The sequence below is a fragment of the Amblyomma maculatum genome, chromosome 11, assembly GCF_055883805.1.
Source record: "Amblyomma maculatum isolate TAMU_Amacu chromosome 11, ASM5588380v1, whole genome shotgun sequence".
Lineage (NCBI taxonomy): Eukaryota > Metazoa > Arthropoda > Arachnida > Ixodida > Ixodidae > Amblyomma > Amblyomma maculatum.
In genome coordinates, this window is record NC_139354.1 from 40480312 (window position 1) to 40491944 (window position 11633).

Genomic DNA, 11633 nt, shown 5'->3' on the forward strand with positions numbered 1-11633 from the left:
TTTTGCAAGCTATATGCTTATTGGCAAGGAACCAAACTCCTATATCTCGTATTTCCAGTAAACCTCGGTAACACGATACATGACTGCCCTTCCGAACACCTCATTTGGCCTCGTAACCTCACTAAGCCCTATGACATCCCATTTTATGCCTGCTAGCTCCCGAAGACTGCAGACTAGCCTCTCTAACTAAAGTACTAGCAATAAACAATGCCTGTGCCAGTTTTCAATGGCGGCCTGTTTGTAGCCATTCTTAACACCCTCCGAGGCGTTACAGGTCTCACCGCTGCCGCGGTCAGTTGCTCCGAAGCCGCTGGACTGAGGGCCGGGTTTCTCTTTTTTATGTATTCATAGGCGGTTGCGGCAAATTACTGCACCAGGGTTGCCAAACCCTGTTCTGGTGAGGGAGTGCGTTTTTTCAAAGGTGTTCACTGGAATCAGGTCGCACTCCATAGCTGATTATGCCACTCGATCGACACGCAGATTTTGCTTTTAATCCGATAGAGAATTGCGCTGCTCAGAGATGTCAAATATAATCTAAATTAAGGTTCAGTAAATATCAGGCATCAAAGATGAACATTCATCAACAATTTGTTCTTGCTACCGTTAAATATCATTTGGGAAGTGAAAAAAGTACTAGTAAAGATTGCTTTATCTCGCATTGCAAAAGAAAACTCGAACGTTGCGAGTCAGAGGAATTTGAGTGAAAAAAAAAAAATGTCCAAATGGTCCTCGTTTTCTGCTCAGCAACGGACGAAAAAAACAAACAAACAAATTTGCGCATTTGAGATGGTGCAACGTAGTCATAGCCGTAATACCAGTTGCATAGAAACTCAGGGCTACCGCTCTACGCGGAAAATTAGAGTTTATTTCAAATAACCTTTTGAAGCAATCTTGCTTTCGCACTTGGCAACGGCAAGACTACTAATTACTCTGGAGAGGATGGTATATTTCTTGCACTGTAGAAAATGTGCTACTGTTTCCTTAAAGGTCAAATATACGCATGGACTTTAGCAAAACCACACATACGCGTTCAGTCCTTGGCATTAAATTGCGTAGTGTACACTTTTTCGGACGAAATGCACAAAATATCGCTGTGCTTTCAAGCTGCATGCTGGATTGCGCAAGGAGGCCGAGCCTCCGTGGGTGCTAGAAACGTTTTTCACGCCAGGCGAGCATTATAATGTTAATCTGAATTATACGATGGTTTAGAAAAGGCAAGCGTAAACTCTACAGTTCAGGCGACATTCAACGGCAGTGACAATAACATTAATAATCTAGTGATATGATGTTTGACAAGTTTACTTGTCGTCGGTCCACACACACACACACACACACACACACACACACACACACACACACACACACACACACACACACACACACACACACACACACACACACACACACACACACACACACACACACACACACACACACACACACACACACACACACACACACACACACACACACACACACACACACACACACACACACACACACACACACACACACACACACACACACACACACACACACACACACACACACACACACACACACACACACACACACACACACACACACACACACACACACACACACACACACACACACACACACACACACACACACACACACACACACACACACACACACACACACACACACACACACACACACACACACACACACACACACACACACACACACACACACACACACACACACACACACACACACACACACACACACACACACACACACACACACACACACACACACACACACACACACACACACACACACACACACACACACACACACACACACACACACACACACACACACACACACACACACACACACACACACACACACACACACACACACACACACACACACACACACACACACACACACACACACACACACACACACACACACACACACACACACACACACACACACACACACACACACACACACACACACACACACACACACACACACACACACACACACACACACACACACACACACACACACACACACACACACACACACACACACATATATATATATGAAGAAAAGAAGTCAACAGTTGGCGAGGCCAAGGAAAGCATTGGGAATTGTACTTTATGTCTTTTTTATTATTTTTATAACTTTTACCTCGGTAATCACGCAAATTAGTAATGTAATCTGTTTAGGGGAAAGATAAACACAAAGTAGAAGGAAAAACAACGTGCCGATGGGGGGGACCGAACCCACGACCTCCGAATATCTCGTCCGGTGCTCTTCCACGCCGCGATATTCCGGACGCGATATTCGGAGGTCGTGGGTTCGGTCCCCACCATCGGCACGCTGTTTTTCCTTCTACTTTGTGTTTATCTTTCCCCTAAACAGATTACATTACTAATTTGTGTGATTACCGAAGTAAAAATTTAAAAAAATAATAAAAAAAGACATAAAGTACAATTCCCAATTAGTTCCTTGGCCTCGCCGACTGTTGGCTTCTTGTCTTCGTGTATTATAACGAGTACCCTCATTTCCCTTTAATTTATCTGCTTAAATATATATATATACAATCGAATCCCGGCCTCGGCGGCCGCTTTTCGATGGAGGCGAAAAGCAAGGCGCCCGTGTGCTGTGCGATGTCAGTGCACGTTAAAGAACCCCAGGTGGTCGAAATTTCCGGAGTCCTCCACTACGGCGTCTCTCATAGCCTGAGTCGCTTTGGGACGTTAAACACCACAAACCAAACCAAACCAAATATATATATATATATATATATATATATATATATATATATATATATATATATATATATATATATATATATATATTTAAAGAAGCGAACTGTCTATCAGAGTCCAAAGTGAACGTATGCGGATATTTCAGTTAAAAAAAAAACACACTATGAACCAGAAATTATATGCTTATAAAGTAGACTGGCACAGGCTTAAACACATAGTAAGATTTTATAGATGTTGGGGACCAGTCCCCAGTCCAAACTTCAGCAAAACTTTGTTATGTATTTACTCGTGTGTTAGTCTACTTTATAAGCGTATATATAGCCCCACTGTTTAAGTATGTCAATATTGCCTAACATAATCAAAAAAATGCTCGGGGAACATCGTAGATCAACGATAAAGAGCTTAGATGGAATCGCTCCTGCTAAAAGTAAAGAGTATCACGCAAGTCCTTGAAAATTTGCAAAGGTGGCTTCATCTCCCACTGTAGCATAAAACTGGCACGTGCGTTCCACGTAGTCACATGTGAGTACTCAAGTGCGCAATCCCCATGTAGCCACCTTCTGAGGAAGTGGGCAGCAATACGTAGAGAACAAAAATTAGTAGGGAAATAAATTTTGATTCTAAAGTTTCGAAATTTTTCTCTTCTTTCAATAGAACTTAGAAACTTAAGGGTTCTTTTTTGGCGCATACGCTACAAATAGAACATTCTTTTTTTCCTAAAAGGCTATGTAATAGGCAATGAAGAAAGTTTGTCTCCGATAAAAAGGAGCATAATTGTCGAGCAAAGTACTGGAAGGTGATATTTTGCCTAGGGGCGAAGAGAAAGTATTTCTATAGCTTCATCAGCTTTTTTCTTTTTTTTTTTTTTTCTGGAGCCAACTACCTTCTACTGCGCGCATGAAAAGGCCCTCTGAGAAATACATGAAAGTTCGCGGCTTTACTGTTTGCGTAATCATTTTCAGGCTGGGTTCCGGCTCACAGAAAATAATTAGATATTGGTTAGGCATTTTATAAGAGCCAATAATATGGTTTGTTTAAGAGTTGAAGTAGCTGAAGGATGACAGATGCAAAAATGACTAAACCGCGGGTCTAACAGAGTGCCCACGCAGTGATATTTTTGGCTTATTTCTGCCCTATCGTTTCAACCTCTCTATTCTTCAACCTATCACACTAAACTCCAAACCTGGCAACCAATGGGCAAATCTGTTTGTCTGTTTTCATATTGAAGCGTTTGATGGATATGAACGAGTACTGTGTGTGAATGGTTCAAAAATAAGTAAACACGCGTCGCAACTAAGGAGAGTTCTTATGATAATTTTTTTTTCGCACTATGAAGCACTACCACGCTGCCACAACCTCGTTCAAGCTAGTAACTCTTTGCCTAAAAGATCGACAGCCAACATTGTGAACACAAGTTCTTAAAACCGGAATACTTTAAAGAGCAAGACAATAAACTTCAACGCAGCGTATGCGTCGACAAGACTCTTCCTGTTACACGCCTTGTGAAAAGCAAATGCTGTTCACAAAATGTAATCTCCACAGTTAAATATAGCGTGCGAAGAATAATGCAGTTGCAACAGCGCTATGTGCATCTAGGAAATGAGATTATGTGTCACTCGGCACGTTACCGAAGCATTTCAATGCAACTATTTGTTGAGATGACGCCAGTTTAGACACAAAGGGAAATTAAAATCACATTAAAGCACAAATTCATAGTTAATGCTTTTCCAACTTTCCAGCATTTATTAAAGGCGAACCTTTCAATATTTTTCGACAATTCGAGGTAGCGGAGTGAGGTTTAAGGTGCCCAAAAATTGGTAACTGTCGATGTAAAAGTACATGTTTTTGTTTTGCACTGGTTAAGTGGCTGGCATTCTGGTACAGATCCTGTCATCTAAATTTTTGGTTCTTGACTTTGATTCGAGAATACTCGGGACGTACTTTGGTGAAAGCGAAATGCAAAGGGGACAATGGCATGATATATTCTCGCTTAATATAGATATCCAGGTTTAAAGTACTCCTGGGGGTACATTAGAGACACCTTCTTCTTTACTATAGCTGGGTGCGATTATTGCTTTGAGTTTTCGTTTAGAATTTACAAATCCGTTAAATATTAGCGGTGCACAAAATACGTTTTCATTCAGAGCCTGCGCTTCTTTTTTGTTATGTTCTCAGGTGAGAAAGGAAGGAAAATATAGTCGTTAAATTTGAAATAATTCATAACGAAGAGAAGAATTATTTGGTTTCACACTTCATTGATTTATTTGAAGCATATAGCCAGAAGGCTATGACCACTTGACTCACTTATAGTTCTAGTGCGTCTATTTTGTTATTTGATATATAATTTCCCTTATAATAAAAATGCATGAAGGTTGTACTTCGACCCTTGTCTAAGTTTTAGTCATTCATCTAAGTTTATGTACAGGCAAATTTGTTTCTAACGTGATGGACACGAAGCAAAATTAACACGAGTTGAACGGAAAGCTTCAAGGCGTTGGCCAACGTTTCGACAAGTCTTGTCGTCGTCTGGGCGCTGCTCCTTTCTTCCAACAATGGCTAGCGCGCTCAGGCATTCCCCTCAACCCTCGTTTACTTTAGTTCGTTTACGAAATAATTTCCCTCTTTCTGTACCGTTTTAATGATGGATCCATAATACATTGTTTTCACAGTAGGGAGGGACAGATTTGATAATTTTGTATCTTGAAATTTGTGAAAATAAAACCCCCAATCGATATCCAAGGATAATGCTTGACTCGCGAAAATATAATAGCATGTCGTTCATCACAAAAGTGAGTCATGCATGCGGCAAAAGTAAAGGTCTCCGCCATATGGCGCTCTTCAATGTATTCAATTCCGTTGAATTAGCTAGCTGGATGTAATGCTGGAATATTTTTACATTTTGAGGCCAAGTGTGTTCCTAAGGTGTTTGATGTGGTTAAGAAATTAACACTTGCTTTTTTATTAGCAATGCACCTCCTATGAGATTTCTGTTTTTATAGCGAGTTCGCTTTCTTTACACGCTAGAACCCCCCCCCCCCCCCCTTTCGAACACACGAACCAAAAAAACAAAAAAGTGAATACATTATTTCACCGCAGTATTGCAGTGTTACTACGAGGGGGCGGATTGAACAGACTTCAAAGTGTCTCGGCTTGTGCTTTCAAAAGGGGGAAAGTTCGCGTCTGATCTGCGATACCTAATAAACACGGCACTAAAAGCTGAATAAAAACGAATACCTTATTAGCCATGCCATCAGTATAAATCAAATAATGGAGGGAAAGCAGCAGGAATGTCTGGTTTCCTACTCCGTCTAATAACGGTTAGGAGAAACTATAGGTAGCATCCGTCGTTGTTTATTTGCAGTATTTTTCAGCGAGCCTAATGAGCGCCAGCTCCTAAAAGGAGCCCATTCAATGCTCACTTTTAGTTTGTACAAAAATTGGCTTCGCATAGTAGTAGCGTGATTCATTGGGCGTTAAGGAGCACTTAAAGGAACGTTCTTGTTCCGCCCTCCCACCTCAGACGAACATCGCCACTAGGCAACTGCTCCCTACTTCGTGGTCACGTGTGGTCTCTACTTCATGCAAGCCATCGACGAATCAATGTGCTCGGACGGCATGTGCATGCCAAACCTATGTCCGTGATTTTTTGATGACAACACGAAAGACTACAATAATGACGGTACTGGTGGATTTTTTGAAGAATGTAAGATGACAATAACGCTACCCCAATAAACTATATTCTATAAACACTCATTTCGCTGTTTTGGAAGGGGGAGACAAAGCTAGAAAAACATTCGGGAGAGCGAAGCCAAATTAGAGTGCTAAACATCTTTTGGCGACGTCTCAGAATATCTAATTGACAAATTGAAATGAAGACGATACAGAAATATAGTCTACTCGTTAGCTGAAATCGGCGTTTGTGACAGGCACGGCCTTTTTTGGTTAAATTCTGAGTGTTCGCAAACGCCGGTTGCTGATGAACTGCCACTTCCAAATGACACGGAATCTATTTTGCATTCTTTGTTCGAACAATATCTATGCCCTTATACCCAGGCGTTCCCCAGAAACCCAGTTCCGCAGATTTTATGACGGATTTACTTAAAAAAACCTTGCGAGAAACAAGGCTGATGTTTTTCGATTCTTGGGACTTAATTTCACTCCGCAATATCTTGAATGAGTGTTTGTGCTATTTCAAATGGCAAACATGTGCCGCAAATCTGGCCACGCGAGAGGTGGTTAACAGCCTAACTAACTTCATGGTGTCCTTATCAGTTTTCAATGGATGCAAAAAATGACATGTATTCTAGTATACCGTTATCCTCACCTAGTTCATACTTTTCTACTGACCGACCTAATACACTGAGGTACGCGGAAGATTTTAATAGTGTCGAAAACAATTCTTTAAATTGTTCTTTAAGCCACGACCATGTAACGGGGTTTCTTTTATGTCCTACAGTGGAGTTATACAGGCAGCCCTGAAAAGCAAACATCTTGGTTCTGCGTACCTTGTAGAGATACAGAGCTTAATATGTGCTACGTAAATAGCTGTGAATAAATGGCTAAAAAAAATCATGCTTCCTGATTATCTTTATATTCTAAATGTTGGAATCGAAACATTGTATGTTAAATGTAATCATCGAAATCACTAAAATATGTTTAAGCCATCCATTTTTGGCCAGTGACGCCTGTTAGCATGCTATCCAGTTGTATTTTGAAAGAGCTGTGTGTATTTTCAGGAAAACAATAGGCAGCGAGTATAAAGACTAATTTCCCAATAATAAATATCGGCTTTCTTAAGCCAAAAGGATATATCTCATAATTATTATTCCGGAGGGAGCCTTATTTAGAAAGCGTATTCATTACAGTGCCTTATAAATGCGCCGTCTCATGGGCAACCTCGTGGGAGTCATGGCGATGCTTAACATTTGCCACGTGATTCTGTGCCTCGGGGCTGCAGCATGCAAAGTTGGCGCTTATCGTCTGCCAAGTAAGTTTTTCGAACTATGTTGTACATTTAGCAGTATATATTCTTAGCATACAGCTTTCTACTAATTTGTTCGACCTTTTATATTTTATTTAATTCATATTTTGTTATCTCAAATAACTGCTAGCGACAAGTACAGTATACTTATCCGTTTTGGGTTTCATCTCGAGCAGTGTGGTGGCAAAATAATCGCCAATGTGCCTTGTCTATTAAGTTTACATTTGAAATCAGGAATTTAGTTTACGCTCAAAGTGAGGCAAAATTCATGTTCTGGCAAGATGTAATGTTTTTTGTTATTATTGAATTTAGGAATGGTTGTCTTGTACAACAGGTAAAACGTATGTTGTTAACTCTGTGAAGTTAGTTAATTCTACAATTATCTGCCAGGTCTTGTAAACATATCTCTTCCGTTTAGAATGTTGCAAGGACACCACCGTATAGGTCCAGTTCAATGGTGAGATCGCATATCCCAAATGCAACGATCATCGCTTTTTTATGGCGAGTAATTTTCTCTCGTGGGAGTGTGCTGATGAATCCCATTTTTCAATGTTTGGCTTCTTTTTAAGGGAGGCGTGTATATGATCATTTACGTGGGAACGTGTAAATTTGACAACAAATATGCAGCTGAATACAAGTACGATGGCGAGATGACAGGCTCGGTTGATTCGACAGCCGGAGTTATTTACCATGCAGTGGCATCGCGCAGTACACGGCCGCCTTTCATTTTTCATGTATCAAAACGCGGTCAGTGCGGTCAGGGTCAAACTCACGTTGTAATCATAAACAATGGAGAGCCTTAACTACTGTTTAACCATGATTGGGATAACAGGTTAGCAAATGGAGTTCAATTTTTAAGGGATTAAAATTTTATCATTCTTTTGGTGTGTCACCACTAATTTGGCACACCTCGTCTTCATCACTGCACTTTCAGAGGAATAGTTACACCTTTCGCACCCTTCACCACCACATTGCAAAATTTGTTTTCTCTATTATTTCTGGATACGCCGCTGTCTTTTGTTTTATTTTATCAGCGCATACTAGGAGGTCCACTAAGTGATGCACTTATTCTCAGCGGGTGAACACGCTAATCGTTAGATTTTTAAGCCTTCAAAGTGCGGGGTGCCTGTTATCGAGCATGCCCAACCGACTCTAGGCAAGCTCATCAATCGTGGGTTAAGAAGCGGTAAATTCAGGAAAAAAAACCGCTGTAAGGGAAGAAGGGAAGAGAACAACTGCTCGGAGCAGTTAGGAATAAGGGTAGATGGAGAATACCTCAGTAGTCTGCGATTTGCTGATGACATTGTCTTGCTAAGTAACTCGGGAAACGAACTGCAAATAATGATTGATGACCTAGACAGGAAAAGTAGAACAGTAGGCTTAAAAATCAATATGCAGAAGTCTAAGGTAATGTTCAACAGGCTCGGGAAGGAACAGCAGTTTACGTTAGGTAGCGAAGCACTGGAAGTAGTAGGCGAATATGTCTACTTAGGACAGGTGGTAACTGCAGATCCGGACCATGAAAACGAAATAACTGGAATAATGAGATTGGGATGGAGCGCATTTGGTAAGTACTCGCAGATTATGACTAGCAGCTTACCGGTATCGCTCAAGAGGAAAGTATACAACAGTTGCATCTTACCTGTACTCACCTATGGGGCTGAAACGTGGAGGCTAACCTAGAGGGTTCTACTTAAGTTGAGGACAACTCAGAGGGCTATGGAACGAAAAATGGTAGGGGTAACATTAACAGATAGGAAGCGTGCAGAGTGGGTCAGAGAAATAACTCAAGTTACTGACATTCTAGTAGAAATTAAGAATAAGAAATGGGCATGGGCAGGACACGTAGTACGAAGAGAGCATAACCGATGGTCGCTTATAGGGTAACGAACTGGATTCCAAGGGAAGGAAAGCGTAGCAGCGGGCGGCAGAAAGTTAGGTGGGCGGATGAGGTTAAGAAGTTCGCAGGGGTCAAGTGGATGCAGCTAGCACAGAACCAGGGTAATTGGAGAAATATGGGAGAGGCCTTCGCCCAGCAGTGGGTATAGTCAGGCTGATGATGATGATAATGAAGGGAAGAAGGGCAGGTCGCAATGACACTGTGCTAAAGTGTCGTAGCGAAAGCTACAGTGCGCTAGGTTTTCGAGCCATCGGCGTGGCACCGTGCCATGTGACCGTTGCCTAGCAACTGCCACGTAGTATAGACCGACATCTGGGCCAGGAATTGGAGGAGGAAAGAAGAAGAAAAAGAACTAAAGGAAGCATTAAAAGAAGAAGACAGATAACTCTGTAGTTGGTAGAGGCGAACGACAACAGCCAGTTGCTAGGACAGAAGGTTCGTTCGAACGGTTGGGACGACGAAACATTAAATCCAAGTGTCCGCAGAAAAATTCGCTGTAACACTAACAGCTTTCGCTCTGTCACTAGGTTCAAGCCATGCTTAAACCCCCACAATTGTTTCGTGTATGCGTTGGTAAATATAAAAGCTTGCCGGCTGCGTCTTCTCTATTGCCTAATAGTCAAGTTCTTAATTCAGTCGAGTGCGAACTATGTTTTTTTTTTGTTGTCAATTCAAAGAAGAGAGTCACGAGTCTGGACTTATATTTTATAGTTGGCAAAATTATGAGAGTCAGCGCTGCCTCTTAGTGCCAGTGAGAGGGGCTTTTTTGATCCAAAAGAGGATGTAGGTTTTTTAGTGCTTCACAAGTGTCAATAATTTGTATGTAATAAACTGCTCGCGTATCGCGCACGCATGGCTTATAAATTGCGATTACAGAAATTCGATGTGTTAGCCTTTAATGCAACAGTGAGTCGTTATTATATCTACACGATTTTGTGTGGGTTTCTTAAAATTCTGCAGTGTATTTGCCAGTACGCTTCGTTGTGAACATTTTCATGGTAATGAGGTAAACGTTTTCAAAGACTTCTATAACCCTTCTTGATCTGGAGGGCAGAAGACTTGGCGGTGATATGTTTATAGCCGTATTTACAAGGCCACGCAAGAGAGGGTGATGCGAAAATTCAGCTCCGACCAGTCAGATCGCATGGATTATAATTCAGACGAGAATTAGCTGCACATTACACAACAAATGGACACATGCTACGTAGCGTGGCTTTAAAGACGACAAAAACAGTGTTGCTGAATTCCACTCCACTAGGCAAAACAGGCTACACAAAAACGACATCGCACGTGCCTTACAACCTAGCAGTAAATTGAAAACAACTACGCTAAGGCAGTTCAGAGCTGTTCGCCCAGCGAATATAGCAGCGATATCATGCCAATGTGTCATCAGATTTTTATAAGCCTCACTATTTCTGAGAAGTATGCAAATGTAGAATGTTCTAGCGCAACAACCTCTGCATGATTAGGTCAACATATTTAGTCATAAATGTCACCTTCACCTAATTTCTTCAGATAGTGACATTTACTCAGGGGTTCCTCTGGAAAAAAATATATGTAGGTTTATGCTTCTCGCGCAGCAAATTTCAAACTTCTAATAAATGTTATAATGCCATTCTTACTTGAACAAGTCATGCCGATTTACAAGTACATCTGCGGCTTCATATAGTGGTGCTCCAAATCGGTATGTGATGATTTGTTAGTGGCAACAGGGTCAGTCATGAGAAGAACACAAAGAAAAATATTTATTATAATAGATTAAGTGAATAAATCAACCCCAGCGAACTACACTCACTGCAGGGCGAAGGCCTCTCCCATATCCCTCCGATTAATCCATGCTTCATAGTAGCTACATTCACTTGGCCCTGCAAACTTTCAGCTTCATCTTCCCACCTAATTTTCCGCCACCCCTGCTATGCTTCCCTTCCATTGAAATCAAATTTGCTACCCTTAGCGACCATCAGCTATTCCGTCTTCGTACTATATGTACTGTAAC